The sequence below is a fragment of the Triticum aestivum genome, chromosome 2A (genome assembly GCF_018294505.1).
Source record: "Triticum aestivum cultivar Chinese Spring chromosome 2A, IWGSC CS RefSeq v2.1, whole genome shotgun sequence".
In the NCBI taxonomy this organism is placed as follows: Eukaryota; Viridiplantae; Streptophyta; class Magnoliopsida; order Poales; family Poaceae; genus Triticum; species Triticum aestivum.
In genome coordinates, this window is record NC_057797.1 from 48,515,266 (window position 1) to 48,529,625 (window position 14,360).

Below are 14,360 nucleotides of genomic sequence, written 5' to 3' on the forward strand. Positions count from 1 at the left end.
ATTCTTTAGCATTCAAATTAACTTGCCATTTGAGACTCCTGCAGAATCAAAACGCTCCGACAACCAAAATATCAAAACTTCATCGGAAGAATCAGACGTCAAATGCACAACTTCCACAATAAAGATTCATCAGAAGAGGAAGCATCGGAAGCAAACATGTCGTCTTCAGCTGATTCGCCTGAAACATCAAACTCCGAACCGCCATGCGCTACTGCAGTACCAGCGAACAAGGAGAGGAGCAGTGACCTCGTTGAGAGGACCAGTTCGTTCGGGGCATGGCTATCTCCAGCTGCAGCCTGTACTTATGTGAGTGACATCATAGAAGGCAATGCTGATGGATCTGCCAGCCACATTGCCACAAATTCTCGTAGTGCCCTTGTTGACTTCATCGCCGCGAGGGCCGAAAGATCACCGAGGAAGCTCTCTGTCAAGAAGCACCGTGACCCGTTGACCGAATCCTTCCGGAACATGGCTAAGAAGCTGCTGCTCGAGAATGAATCGACAGAGAATTTTTGTAACAACAAACTACTGCATTCTGAAGACGCACCTGATCCGAATGAGGTTGCATTTTATACCAAAAGCACTGGGGACACTCAACGACAGTCGACCTAGGAGCAATCCAGCTATGAAATAGCTTCTCCACCTGCATCATCAAAGAAGCAAGCAGCGGTACCATCGATCGCAACCTGAAAGGGGACCAATCAGTGTATCTTGGCTACCAATCCGATATTCAGCTATGATGCTTCTGTGCATGGTTTTCACTTTCAGTTTTAGAAATTTTTTGCACCAACCAAAATTCAACTGTGATCCTTATGATTTCGGTTTGCATTTCGGCCAAAGGGCTGAAATATTCACTTGAATTCAATTAAATATTTGATTTTTTTGAGAAATATTTGACCATTATGTACACTACTCTGCTTACTGAAATATTTTGACCAAAATGTAAATATTTAAGTGCCTACTGAAATCAGTGACATTCAGTAAATTTCATCGAAATCTCACTGAAATTGAAAGCCATGCTTCTATGCCGGACAGTGAACAGTGCAATTTACATGGACTGCATCCCGCTAGGATTATCAGCTAAATAGTGCAAGCAAAAAACTAAAAATCCTGCCTGAACTTCATGGTGATATCACCTGTGATTGCAATGGCTATCAGTCAAGGTACATAATGGGTCTGTGATTGCATCGCTTGAACTTAGAATACTCGAACCAAAATTACCATGATAAACCGTGTAGCTAATGACAATTCATTTCAAGCTATCTAAAAACATAAGACTGGAAAGATAAAGGCAAGGATGTTCATGCTGATACCACCCACCAAGACGCAGTGTGTGGAGATATATTTCTCGATAAGGAGCCTCAAGAAATTGGTCATCAAGAAACATTTAGAAAAGCTCGGAAACCTCGTGCACTACGTTGCTCCTATCCCTCGCTTCCTCCTGCTGCACACGCTAGTTTAATTTCGTGTTGGATTTCCATACATGTGTGTTCTTCTGGCTTGCCGCAGAGGTGTGCCACAGCCATGCTCCCCGCAGCATGACCTCGCTGATGTTGTTAATTCCAACTTTGGTATGTACGTCTGTACACCTGCAGCAATTCAGTTTTTCCGGGTTTTTAATATAAACTCACATGGTCAGTTACATGTTCAACCTCCGACGCGCAACTGGATATGTCGCAACCCGCACAGCTGCAAGAGCAGAGGGCACGCTGTATCATTTTGTACTGGGCGATCAATCATCTGCTGAAGCTCTTTTTCCGGGTAATTATTGTCACCGTCTCTGTAAGGGGACCTATACTCTTCTTTCCCCCCTCAAACATCCCGGTCTTCTCTCTGCTGAACTCTATTGTGGGTGTGTTGGCAGAGGAGATCCGACAGACGTGCTCTGTGATGGCAGCCTCTGCAAGCTCCACCTCCGGAGCCGTGGAATCTTCACATCCAATGGCGGCATGGATTCTGGTGAGACTAGAGAGATGCTCAATGCCAAATTCAAAATCTCCGTAAAGAGACATCGTCTCTAGGGCGTTGAAGTGGAGCCGAAGCCCCCGCAGCCGTGGCATGGCTCCTCGATCAAACTGCAGCTCATTGCCACCAGCCTTGCATGTGAACCAGAACACCTTAAGACACGGAAAGGCTCCACTGGAAATTATCACCCTTCTTCTTTGTCTTCTGGAAGATGAGTGCGTGTCCGTCATGGCAGCGACATGTCCTGTAGATACTAACTTGAGAAGGATAAGATGGGGCGCGGACGCGATGATACTCAGACCTTGCTCTCCCAATTGACTAATTTCAATATTCAAGTGGGTGACACAGGGGGCCATACAAAATGCAGTACTTCCCAAGATTGCACCATATATGGTCAGCTCAAATCTTGGCAACTGGTATGGACACAAGTCCAGTTGGCCAACCAAGTCACCATCAAGACAATGCAGAGATAGGGATTGAAGGTTAGAGTGTCCAACTGCCCTGAGGAAATCGACAATGGCACGTGCACTGTCCATAGATGGGTCTAACCCGTCAAAGCTCAAGCCAAGGACCCTCAACCTCTCCGACTGAACCGGCAGCTCTACCACCTTATGGAGTGACTCGATGTCGTTGACACGGATCGTTGATACTTCTCGTAGTCCTTTCATTATGGGGATATCACTCAGCATCTCCACAACATCTTCAATCAATAGGCATACCATCCTTTCCAATCCAACTATAGATGCAGGCAGATTTCTCAAGTTCATCTGCCTGACATCCAGCGTCTCCAAGTGCTCCAGCAATCCAATTTCGCCTGGTAATCTATGGATAGCTGCCCCTCTCAGTCCCAAGTATCTTAGCAGAATCAGCCCTCCAATGCCTTTCAGATGGTGGCTTCTCAAATTACCATTATCTTCCACATCGAGTACTCGTAGAAATTTGAAGGTTCGTAGAACAGGCTTCCCTTTTGAGCATTTTTACGGTACCCTATACTGCTGAAGCGGGAGGGACGAGTATAACTAAATCGGACCATTGATTTCCTGAGGGTAGGATAGGCATCAAAATTAAGGGCGATATGTTTTCTTTTTTCCATGGGCCTAGGTTTGATCCCATTTTGTACGCACACCCAGTTGCGCTACTCGATTGATTCGCCTCCTTCTCCCTGCCGCCCGCCGCTCGCCTCCTTCTCCCTACCGTGGGCGCCGCCGCCAGTCGCCACCACTCTCCCACGCTCCAGCACAGCCCTGTTCCTGCGGCCGCCACCAGTCACCGCCACTCTCCCACGCTCCAGCACAGCCCTGCTCCTGCGGCCACGCCATCCTAGTCGACGTAGCTGCTTCCGCCCTTGTATATCCATGCTCGCCGTCGTGGACCTCCGCGGCGCGTCCCTGTATCTCGACGTGGTGAGGATTACTCTTGTGAATACTGCACTAGAATTGGCATGTCTTCAGTTCATGGACAAATCATGTTGAGTACTGCTGCATGATGGAAACAATCACAGTTAATTAGATCCTGCATGATGGGAAAAATCATAGTTAATTAGATCCTGCAATGCACGCTTGTCAAAAGAAATGTTCTTACGGATGGCATTGTTGTCTGGTACATGGTGTTTATCAGTGGGTAATTTGTGCTGGATAGTAGTTTTGATTATTTCATGATTTTTCTCCCATTTTAATTTGGGGCTTAACATTGGGGGGGGGGGGGGGGGGGGGGGAGTGTAGCCACAGTTTATAAGTGTACTGGTTTTTTGTGCTATAATTCTTATGCCTGTGTACTGCTGTCTATGAACGTCAAAACATCATGGCTCAGTTTTGGATGATAACAAAAATAGTACCAAATGTTGTTCAATGACATACTGGAGTATATGTAATGTTTCTGTTTGATTATATACGCAAGCATTGTTACTGATGCATTTTGATTTTCTTGTTCATACTTTTAGCACGACATACTAAGGTATCTTATTCTTCGTACTGAAATGAGTTTTAGTTTCACAACTGGAATTCAAATAAGTTAGATTTGATTCTTTATTAATTGCAGTGTTTGACATGGAATATGGGAGTGCCACCCTGGAGGACATTACAGAATATGACATGGTGATTAGTCAAATTTTTGGCAGCGAGGAAGAAGGTTACAATTACTATAATGCATATGCTCTATCAAAGGGTTTTGGTGTTAGAAAGGAAGAACTGACTAGGAAGTCGGACACGAACATAGCTTTTCGGCGCCTCTATGTCTGCTCTAAAGAAGGATATCGGGCGAGGAAGCACTTTGAGAAAACTAAACGGGTGCGAACTCCTAGGCCGCTGTCACATTGTGGATGTGGCGCTCGGATGGAGATCGAGCTTCGTATGGATAATGGTGAATGGTTTGTAAAAGATATTGTGGACGAACATAACCATCCACTCGCTAAGCCTGAGCAGACAACTTACATAAGGTCACATCGTGGGCTGAGTGACGTGCAAAAGGCTGATGTCATTGAGTATGGAATTGGTGGCCTTCGAACACATCAAATAATGGAAGTAATGGAGAAGGATAGTGGTGGTTTCAGCAAGGTAGGCTTTATTCCTCGGGACCTGTATAATTTTGTTGCCAAGTACAAGAAGGAAAGGATAGAAGGCCGTGATGCCGAATTTGTGCTCCGTTATATGGCAGCCCAAAAAGACATGGATGGCGAAATTTTTTACAAGTACACCACTGATAGTGAAGGGCATCTGTTGAATATCTTTTGGGCAGACGCACAGTCTCGGATTGACTATGATGCCTTTGGTGGCATCGTGATCTTTGATAGCACTTACCGTGTGAACAAATACAACCTGCCATTTGTCCCCTTCATATGAGTGAATCACCATCGCAGCACGACCGTGTTTGGATTTGGTATTGTCTCAGCTGAGACCGGGGCATCTTTTGTGTGGTTGCTTGAAGCATTTTTGGAGTCAACGCAGCAGAAACATCCTAGATCAGTAACCACCGATGGTGACCATGCAATGGCGAAGGCAATAGCGGCGGTTTTTCCCAATACAGATCATTGGTTGTGCAGCTGTCACATCGAGCAAAACATGATACGACACCTACGGAAGCAAAAGCTCAAGGATTTTAGGAAATTTGTTTATCACATCTGGGATGTCGATGAGTTTGAGAGACGTTGGGTTGAGTTTATGGTGGATTATGATATCTCTGAAAAAGATGCTTGGATTATGAGGATGTACGAGTTGAGGAAGAAGTGGTCTAGAGCCTATACAAAAGGTAGATATTTCCTTGGCATGCAGAGCAATCAGCGTAGCGAAAGCCTAAACTCTAGGCTTCATAAGAATCTGGATAGGAGAATGTCACTTGTTGATTTGCTAGAGCACTCAGATCACTGTTTATCGCGTATCCGCAAGAATGAGGCCGAGTTGGATGCTACAGCTTCACTGACAGTACCTTTTACTGAATTAACAGCTGATCCACTTGAGAGAAGGGCTGCTCTCATTTATACTCCAGTGATGTTCAAGAAGGTAAAACATCAAATCATGCAGTTGTCAAAATGGGAAGTAGCAGAAGTGACCAAGAATGATGCTTTTGTTCTGTATACAGTTGCTCGCAAAGAGAGTAGGCATGTGACGTATGTTGTGAGGTTTGTCATGGCAGGCCCGTTGCTTCAGAGTGTGAATTGTCGTTGTCTGAAGATGGACTCGGAGGAGATCCCGTGCGCACACATTTTTTCTGTTCTAAAATACCTTGGCTTAGTCAGCATTCCTAGGTGTTGTGTCTCAAGAAGATGGACGATGGTAGGCAAGTCCGCATTTGACTCAGAGAGAAATGGTAATATGCATGATTGGTCTGAGCGGATGGATCGTTACCATGAACTCCGCAACATTTGTAGTCTGTATTTATTCAAAGCTTCAAACAGCCAGGAGACATCACAGAAGGTGGTGGATTTTCTCATGGGTATTATAGCTGAAGGCGGCGAAGATGATGGGAAAAATGAGGCGGCATCACTGGGCCCTCTTCCAGCATATTTTTCAGGGTCAAGCCAAGCATGTCCAGGAAATGTCCGGAATCCAAAAATAAGTAAACCGAAAGATGCTCCATCCAAGACATCCAACAAGAGGTGGAAGCCGTTTAACGAGATTTGGTATGAAAAAAATGTTGCCAAGAAGTGAATTTTATTTTTATAATTCCAGACTTTTATAATGCCAGAATTGTATGAATTGATTTTTAGTGGTGGTGCCGCTCATGTACTCGTCTACTCATGCTACTGATGCATCTCTTGAAACCATTGTTTTGTTGCATTGTGTGGCAGAAGATTTATTGTGCTGGTGTTTCCTTAATGATTTATCTTTCTGCATGAAGGTCATTTTATTGGGATTAGGAAGTGCATATGTCATTTATATGTTTGATGAGACTAGTAAGCGTGTTCATATGATCTCGCGAGTCAATTTCTAATTTCTTGGGTGAGTTATATATTCTGTTCTTGAGCTAAAAAGTTGGCTATGGCGGTATCTGGACGGATGGTTGGACATGTATGCAAAGTATACACTAAAAAAGAGGCAATATGTGAATATCACAAAATGAATTATTGTTTTGGGCTACAGATAATCAAAAATAATTACAAGCAAAATATAATAATGTCCATAATGGGATTCGAACCCATGACCTTGAGGATATTAGTGCACAACCTAACTAGATGAACAAAAAAAATTATGTAACTTTTTCAGATATATAGTTATTTATGTCACTTCAGGTAGCTCACAATAAGAAAATAGGAAAATATTATTACTTGGGTCGCAAGTTATTTTGTACAGATAATTTCAGTCACCTAATATCCCTCTCTACATCCTAAAAATAGGAAAAAGTTTGGGCTCATTTGGTTGAGTTGGAAAAAAAATGCCTTTGAGACTTGACCTCCGGCAGGCCCGAATGGTCTTGTTTGCACATGATGTACGTGATGGCATGCATGAAATGACACCAAATTTTGCCGGCATGTGTGCATGCCCAATCTATACCCCCACGCATGATTTGGACGAAAACGGACACCGAACGCATGTTGCGTCACGTCCGGGCAGTGTTTTAAGGTTTTTTTTACCGGGAAAATCCTAGAAAATGCATCGAACGTCAGGAATCAACAAAAATTGGCATGCATTCTTGCCATGGTGATGTGAGGGTGTGGAAAAAGTTTGGGTTCATTTGGTTGAGTTGGCAAAGAAAATGCCTTTGAGACTTGACCTCCCGCAGACCCGAATGGTCCTGGTTGCACATGATGTACGTGATGGCATGCATGAAATGACACCAAATTTTGTCGGCATGTGTGCATGACCAATCTATAGCCCCACACATGATTTGGACAAAAACGGACACCGAATGCATGTTACATCACGTCCGGGCAGTGTTTTAGGGTTTTTTTACCAAGAAAATCCTAGAAAATGCATCGAACGTCAGGAATCAACGAAAATTGGCATGCATTCTTGCCATGGTGATGTGAGGATGTGGAAAAAGTTTGGGCTCATTTCGTTGAGTTCACTAGTAGAAAAAGGACCTAATGTGAGACACATTAGTCCCAGTTCATTTTTGGCCCGGTACTAATGGTACCATTAGTGCCGATTCGAACGGCTATGCATTAATGCCGGTTCTTGTTGAACCTTTAGTACCGGTTCGTACCACAAACCGGCACTAGTGCAGAACCGGGCAATAGCACCGGTTCGTAAGGCCCTTTAGTGCCGGTTCCATAACCGGCACTAAAGTGTGGTCACTAAAGCCCCCCCCCCCCCCGAGTACCAGTTCAGCACGAACCAGTGCTAAAGGGCAACCACGTGGCACGAGCCAGCTCCGGGGGCCGGGAGCCCTTTAGTACCGGTTGGTAACACCAACCGGTACTAAATGTTTGTGGGTTTTTGTTTTATTTTTGTTTTTGTTTTTGTTTCTTCATCATCATCATCATCATCATAATCATCATCATCGCATATTAATAAATAAATAAACTCTAGCTAGCTAAAAATCATCGTAGTCGTCATTAATTACCACTATTTAATCATCATAGTCATTACCGCTAGCTAATCATCACCAACACTGGCTAGCTTAAAGAAGAAACATTCACTTTGTAACAGAAGCAAAGATATCATCGAGTTCAACATAATCATCACCAACATCGAAGTTCAGGACAATACGGACATGAGAGAGGACAAGTACTAATTAAGAGCATGAACTAGCTACTCCTACTGCTCCCTCTCAGGTAGAATAGCATAGAACATGTATAGCTCTCCTGATTCATCATACTGGAGCATGCAGATGAATCTGTCACCAACATCGTATAGTAATTAATATACTTAGCAATGAAAGTTTAGCTTCAAAAATAATGTATGCAAAAGATGCACTAATTAAGGACAAATAGTTAAAATCTTACCATCTTTCGATTATAGATGTGACCGTAGTTCAATACGATCACTATTGGTCGCACGTTTTGAGTACTAACATTTCTAAGTTCAGGAAAAAAATTGTCTTCACAGTATTAAGATCCTCAAGCCATGAAACATAATGGCTTATCTCCTCGCAGTTTAGTTGAGCCCCGAGGCAGTAGTAGGTCCTGTCTACCAAGCGCCGGACATGTTTGCTTGAACCGAAATAAGCTGACAATACAAATTAGTTGTCAACTATTTTTGAATAAACTGTATCAATGACATAAACATATGCATGCATGGTTGAGAAAAACTCACATAATGGTAGAACTGGAGGCGTTTGCACATCGACCCAGATGTCTATATTACCTTCAATATCATCTTCCGGACGAATATCAAAGGTGATGACCATATCAGGCTCAAATGCATAAGCCTTGCATAGTGCTTGCCAAGTTTTGCATTCAAAATGGGTGTATGTGTCTCCATTATATAATTTGACGTTGAAAGTATACCCATGCTCTGTCTTCAAGTAAACTCTCTTTACGTCCATATCATCTATAGCACTAAAACCTATCTTATCCAAGACAAAAATTCTTGCATGGCAGGGAATGCGCTAGTAGAATAGTGAAAATTTAAAATTATAAGTTGAAGCAAATGAAGCATAAGTCATGCTTTAAAATTATAAGTTGAAGCAAACGAAGCATAAGTTTTGCATTCAAATAATAATTGCCGTTGTGACTTACTGTATCCACTTCGAATGTCTCATTCAGCTTGATGCTGAAGCGCATACCATTAACAAGGAAATTTCTGTCGCACAGGCCGCGCTGGTCTTCACAGTCTTCGCACATAATGAAATATTTTTCATCTTCAGATGACATTCCCTATATACTCATATAGGTGAAACATTAAACACTTATTACTATCTAACATTAATTAATATCTAGCCAATTCAAATATATATCTAACTATATTCATCTCTAACAATTGACATTACTATATATTTAATAAACAGAAAAATGTATTTTAATTAGATCATCTCTAACAATTGACATAACTATATTCATCTATAACAATTGACATTAATAAACTCAAAATATATAAAAACATTAAATAAACAGAAAAATGTATTTTAATTATTAATTATTTACATGACTAGTTATATTAATTATTCAACTAGCTAGTTCAAATCTCAAATACCTAAATAAAGTAGTTCGACAATTTTCTTACTAAAAATAAACTAGTTATATTAATTATTCAACTAGTTCAAATCTCACATACCTAGCTAATTAATATCTAATTAAATTTTCTAAAAAACAGAAAACAGAAAACAGAAAATAAGTAAAAAAAAATGTGTGTGTGTGTGTATATGTGTGTAGTGTGTGTATGTGTGTGTATATGTGTGTAGTGTGTGTATGTGTGTGTATATGCATGTGTGTGTATGTGTGTATGTGTGTGTACGCCGCCCCGTTGTATGCCGCCGCCCCGTACGTACGAGCGGGGGCGCCGGCGTACAGGGCGGGGGCGGTGACGTACGGCCGGGGTGGGGGCGCCGACGCGCGGGTGCGAGAGACGGACCGTGGCGACGACGATGGACGGCGGCGGCGTTCGGGGCGGCGGCGCGAGACGACGACGACGACGGGCGGCGGCGGGGACAGCGACGACGACGACGAATGACGGGCGACGGCGGCGATGACGGGATCGAGCGGCGCGCGGCGATGTCACGAGAGGTTGTTGGAGACGAAGTGGGGAGATGTAACTGAAAATTTGGTAAGTGTTGTATATATAGGAGAGGCCTTTAGTACCGGTTGGAGCCACCAACCGGTACTAAAGGCCAAGGGTGATCTTTAGTACCGGTTGGAGCCATCAACCTGTACTAAAGGCCTCGCGCTGCCACCCCAAAGTTTAGTCCCACCTCGCCGGGCGAAGGGCGGCCGCACTAGTTTATAAACCCAGCCGCGGCTACCTCGTTGAACTCCTCTATTATCAGGCTTGTGGGCCTAAATTCTGCGCACTGCCCTGTGAGTCTGCTGGGCCTTTAAGGCCTGTAATTGCACGCCCGTGGCCTAGCAGGCCCACAGGGCAGCGCCCCAATTTTTTTATAGTTTTTTTCTTTTCTTCTTTATTTTCTTCTATTTATTTTTGCGTACTTTTTTGTATAGTTTTTTCTTTTCTGCTATAGTTTTTCTTCTATTTATTTTCTTCTATTTATTTGTGAGTAGTTTTTCATCTAGTTTGCCAAAATTCAACATTTTCAGAGTTCATTTTGTAGTGATTTTCAATTTCACGGTCATTTTGTAACGATTGAAAAATAGCAAATATAATTTTTTTTTCTTTTCTGCTATAGTTTTTCTTCTATTTATTTCTGAGTAGTTTTTTTCTTTTCTGCTATATTTATTTTCTTCTATTTATTTCTGAGTAGTTTTTTTATATAGTTTTTTTTCTTTTCAGCTATAGTTTTTTTTCTTTTCTGCTATTTTTTCTTTTCAGCTATTTTTTCTTTTCTGCAAAACTTGATTGTCAAAGTCTGGAGTTATAACCAAAGTTTGAAAAAAATAAATGCCAATGTGCAATTAGTTTTTGCCATTACAGAAGAAGTCCGGAGTTGTAATAAGTTATTAAAAATAAAAAAGAGGTGCAATGCTCGTTAATTTGCTTCAAGCCTTTCGGAATAGTGTAAACTGCACTGCGCATAGCTCCGTGCAGTCTACCATATTCCTGAAGGCTTGAAGCTAAGCAACATGAGCATTGAGCCTCTTCTTCATCGTCTCTGCACTCAGGGCTTATAAACCGCTCCTAGTCCCTCTCTCTTTGCGAGGTGGGACTAAAAAACAGCTTACTAAGAAACTGTAGTACTGGTTCATCCATGAACCGGTACTAAAGGTGCTCGTGGGGCCCAGCCTTACCTGACACAACCTCATTAGTACCAGTTCATGGCACGAAACGGTGCTAAAGGTTTGCCACGAACCGGTACTAAAGAGCTCCTCCCGCCTAGCAGTTGAATGGTGCATACTGAACGCAAAAAATATAAGAGCATTTAGATCATGATCTTATATTTCTTTACAGTCTAAATTGTCAATATGATCTTATAACATCAAAAATACTTTGATCATCAATGATCTTTGTGTGTACAATCTGAATTGTCAATGTGAGTCATCAACGATTTATAAACCGATGAAGACTCATATTGCGGCCACAAATTCTACACATAGAGTTCAATGAAGACCAAGTGCTTGTTATAGTTTGAGAAATAACATATTTAAGGTGGTAAAAAGCTTGTTAGGGGAGCGAGGTGGGACTAAAAACAGCTTGCCATAACCTCATTAGTACCGGTTCGTGGTACGAACCGGCACTAAATGGTGATGGTGGGGCCATAGCCTGACCGCAGGCTAACACGGCCTCTTTAGTACCGGTTCGTGGCATGAACTGGTACTAAAGTTTCACCACGAACTGGTGCTATTGATCGCCGCCATGAACCGGCACTAATGTATACATTAGTGCCGGCTCAAATTCAAACCGGCACTAATGTGCTTCACGTATGACCCTTTTTCTACTAGTGCAGTGCTAAAGGGGTGGTGGCAGGCTGGCGTCAGGCCGGGGCCCCACGATCACCTTTAGTACCAGTTTGTGGTACAAACCGATACTAAAGGGCTAACCTTTAGTACTTGTTCGTGCCATGAACCGGGACTAAAGGGGTCTGACCTATAGTCCCGGTTGGAGACACAAACCGGGACTATAGGGCAATTTTCAAACTCTACCCCCCCCTCCCTATATCGCCATTTCAGTTTTGAAAAAATCAAAAGAAAATGATAAAAACTTCAGAAAATAAAATCCTTTGAGAGGTAGTTATATTATTACGTCTACTAGTTAGGAAAATTTGAAAACTTAAATTTGGACATGTTTTGCAAAAAGTGTAGGGAAAATGTAAAACGGCTATAACTTTTGCATACAATGTCGGAAAAAAACGTATAATATATCAAAAAATTCAGCACGAAAATCCGCATCCGATATCAAAGCATGATGCAAAATGGACGTATTAACTCCCCCAAGATTAGACCTCGCTTGTCCTCAAGTGGTAGCCGATATCGAAAAATATGTCCGCATGTTTATAGATAGAGGTGTCCATAAAATAAAATACGGACACGAGGACATCATGATCATTCTTTGAATAGCAACATATGTATATATTGTCACATGATTTCTTATGCTGAAGTAACAATCAATTCACAATGTAAAATATGAATCAGAAACTTCATTGAAAACTAGCAAACTATAATCTCGGTCATTGAAGCAATTGCAATTGATCATAACATCGGAAAGAGTCAACATAAGAGCTTTTCAGAAGGTCCCCATACTCAACTATCATTTAGTCTTTCACAATTGCTAACACTCACGCAATACTTATAGGTATGAAGTTATAATCGGACACAGAGAAAGATAGGGGCTTATAGTTTTTGCCTCCGAACCTTTTACCTCAAGGATAATATCAGCAATAATAGTTTATGATAACTTACATCCAATTGGATATATATATATATATATATATATATATATATATATATATATATCAGGATCTTTCCAACACAATGTGCTTGCCAAAGGATAAAGTGTAAAAAGGGAAGGTGAAGATCACCGTGACTCTTGCATAAGACATAAGACAAAAATAAAAGATAGGCCCTTCGCAGAGGGAAGCAGAGGTTGTCATGTGCTTTTATGGTTGGATGCACAAAATCTTAATGTGAAATAATGTCACTTTATATTTCCACTTGTGATATGGACCTTTATTATGCAGTCTGTCGCTTTTATTACTTCCATATCACAAGATCGTATAAAGCTTATTTTTTCTCCACACTAATAGATCATACATATTTAGAGAGCAATTTTTATTGCTTGCAACAATGACAACTTACTTGAAGGATCTTACTCAATCCATAGGTAGGTATGGTGGACACTCATGGCAAAACTGGGTTGAAGGATATTTGGAAGCACAAGTATTATCTCTACTTGGTGCAAAGAATTTGGCTAGCATGAGGGGGGAAAGCAAGCTCAACATGTTGGACGATCCATAACAATATACTTTATTTCGGATATAAGAAAACGTAACCCATTACGTTGTCTTCCTTGTCCAACATCAACTTTATAGCATGTCATATTTTAGTGAGTGCTCACAACCATAAAAGATGTCCAAGATAGTATATTTATATGTGAGAACCTCTCTTTCTTTATTACTTCCTATTAATTGCAACGATGACAAAAACTATGTTTGTCAACTCTCAACAACTTTTATTCATCATACTCTTTATATGTGAAGTCATTACTCTCCATAAGATCAATACGACACTACTAGGAAAATGCTTATACATAGAATTTTAGCAGTAGCGCCTGTTTGGAAGCCCACGCTACTGGTATGTACCAGTAGAGCCAGCCAAAACGAGCGCTACTGCTACTGCATAGCAACAACGCTGGTTGGCACGGGCCGCGCTGCTGTTTAGCGGGCCGCCGTGCTAAAAGGGCAGGCTACTTAGCTGTAGTGTGTGATGTGCCTCGGCGCTACAGCTAGTGGGCTTAGCAGGAGCGCTGGCCCATTACCCGTGCTGCTGCTAAGCCCACTCCCTCCCCCGCGAGCCAGCCGGCCTGCTCCCGCCCCAGGCCTCATCACTCAGCTCACTCACACACTCCACACTCCTTCCTCAATCCCCCGCGCGCCGCTGTCGACCCCTGCACGCCTCCGTCCCCCGCGCCGGCCCTCCTCCCTGCGTCGGCCTCCCTCGCGTGCGCCGGCCCCTCCTCCCCGCCGACCGCCCTCCCCCGCGCCGGCCTCCTCCCCTGCCGGCCGCCCCAGCCCCCGCGCTAGCTCTCCTCCCCCCCCCCCCCGCCCCGCCCTGCGTCGGCCCTCCTCCCATGCCGGCCACCCCCTCGCGCCGGCCCTCCTCCACCGAGAGGTACATCCTCCTCCCTCCTTCCTCCTCCCTAGTTTCTTTTGAACCCTAGCTAGTTGAAAAATTTAGGTTTTTAATCTTAATATTT

The 14,360-nt window shown here is 42.8% G+C and overlaps 1 pseudogene; it reads right to left on the reverse strand.

Moving 5' to 3' along the window:
- Positions 1–623: 623 nt before the first annotated feature.
- LOC123191471 (uncharacterized) lies at positions 624–3,322 on the reverse strand (annotated as a pseudogene).
- Positions 3,323–14,360: the final 11,038 nt, after the last annotated feature.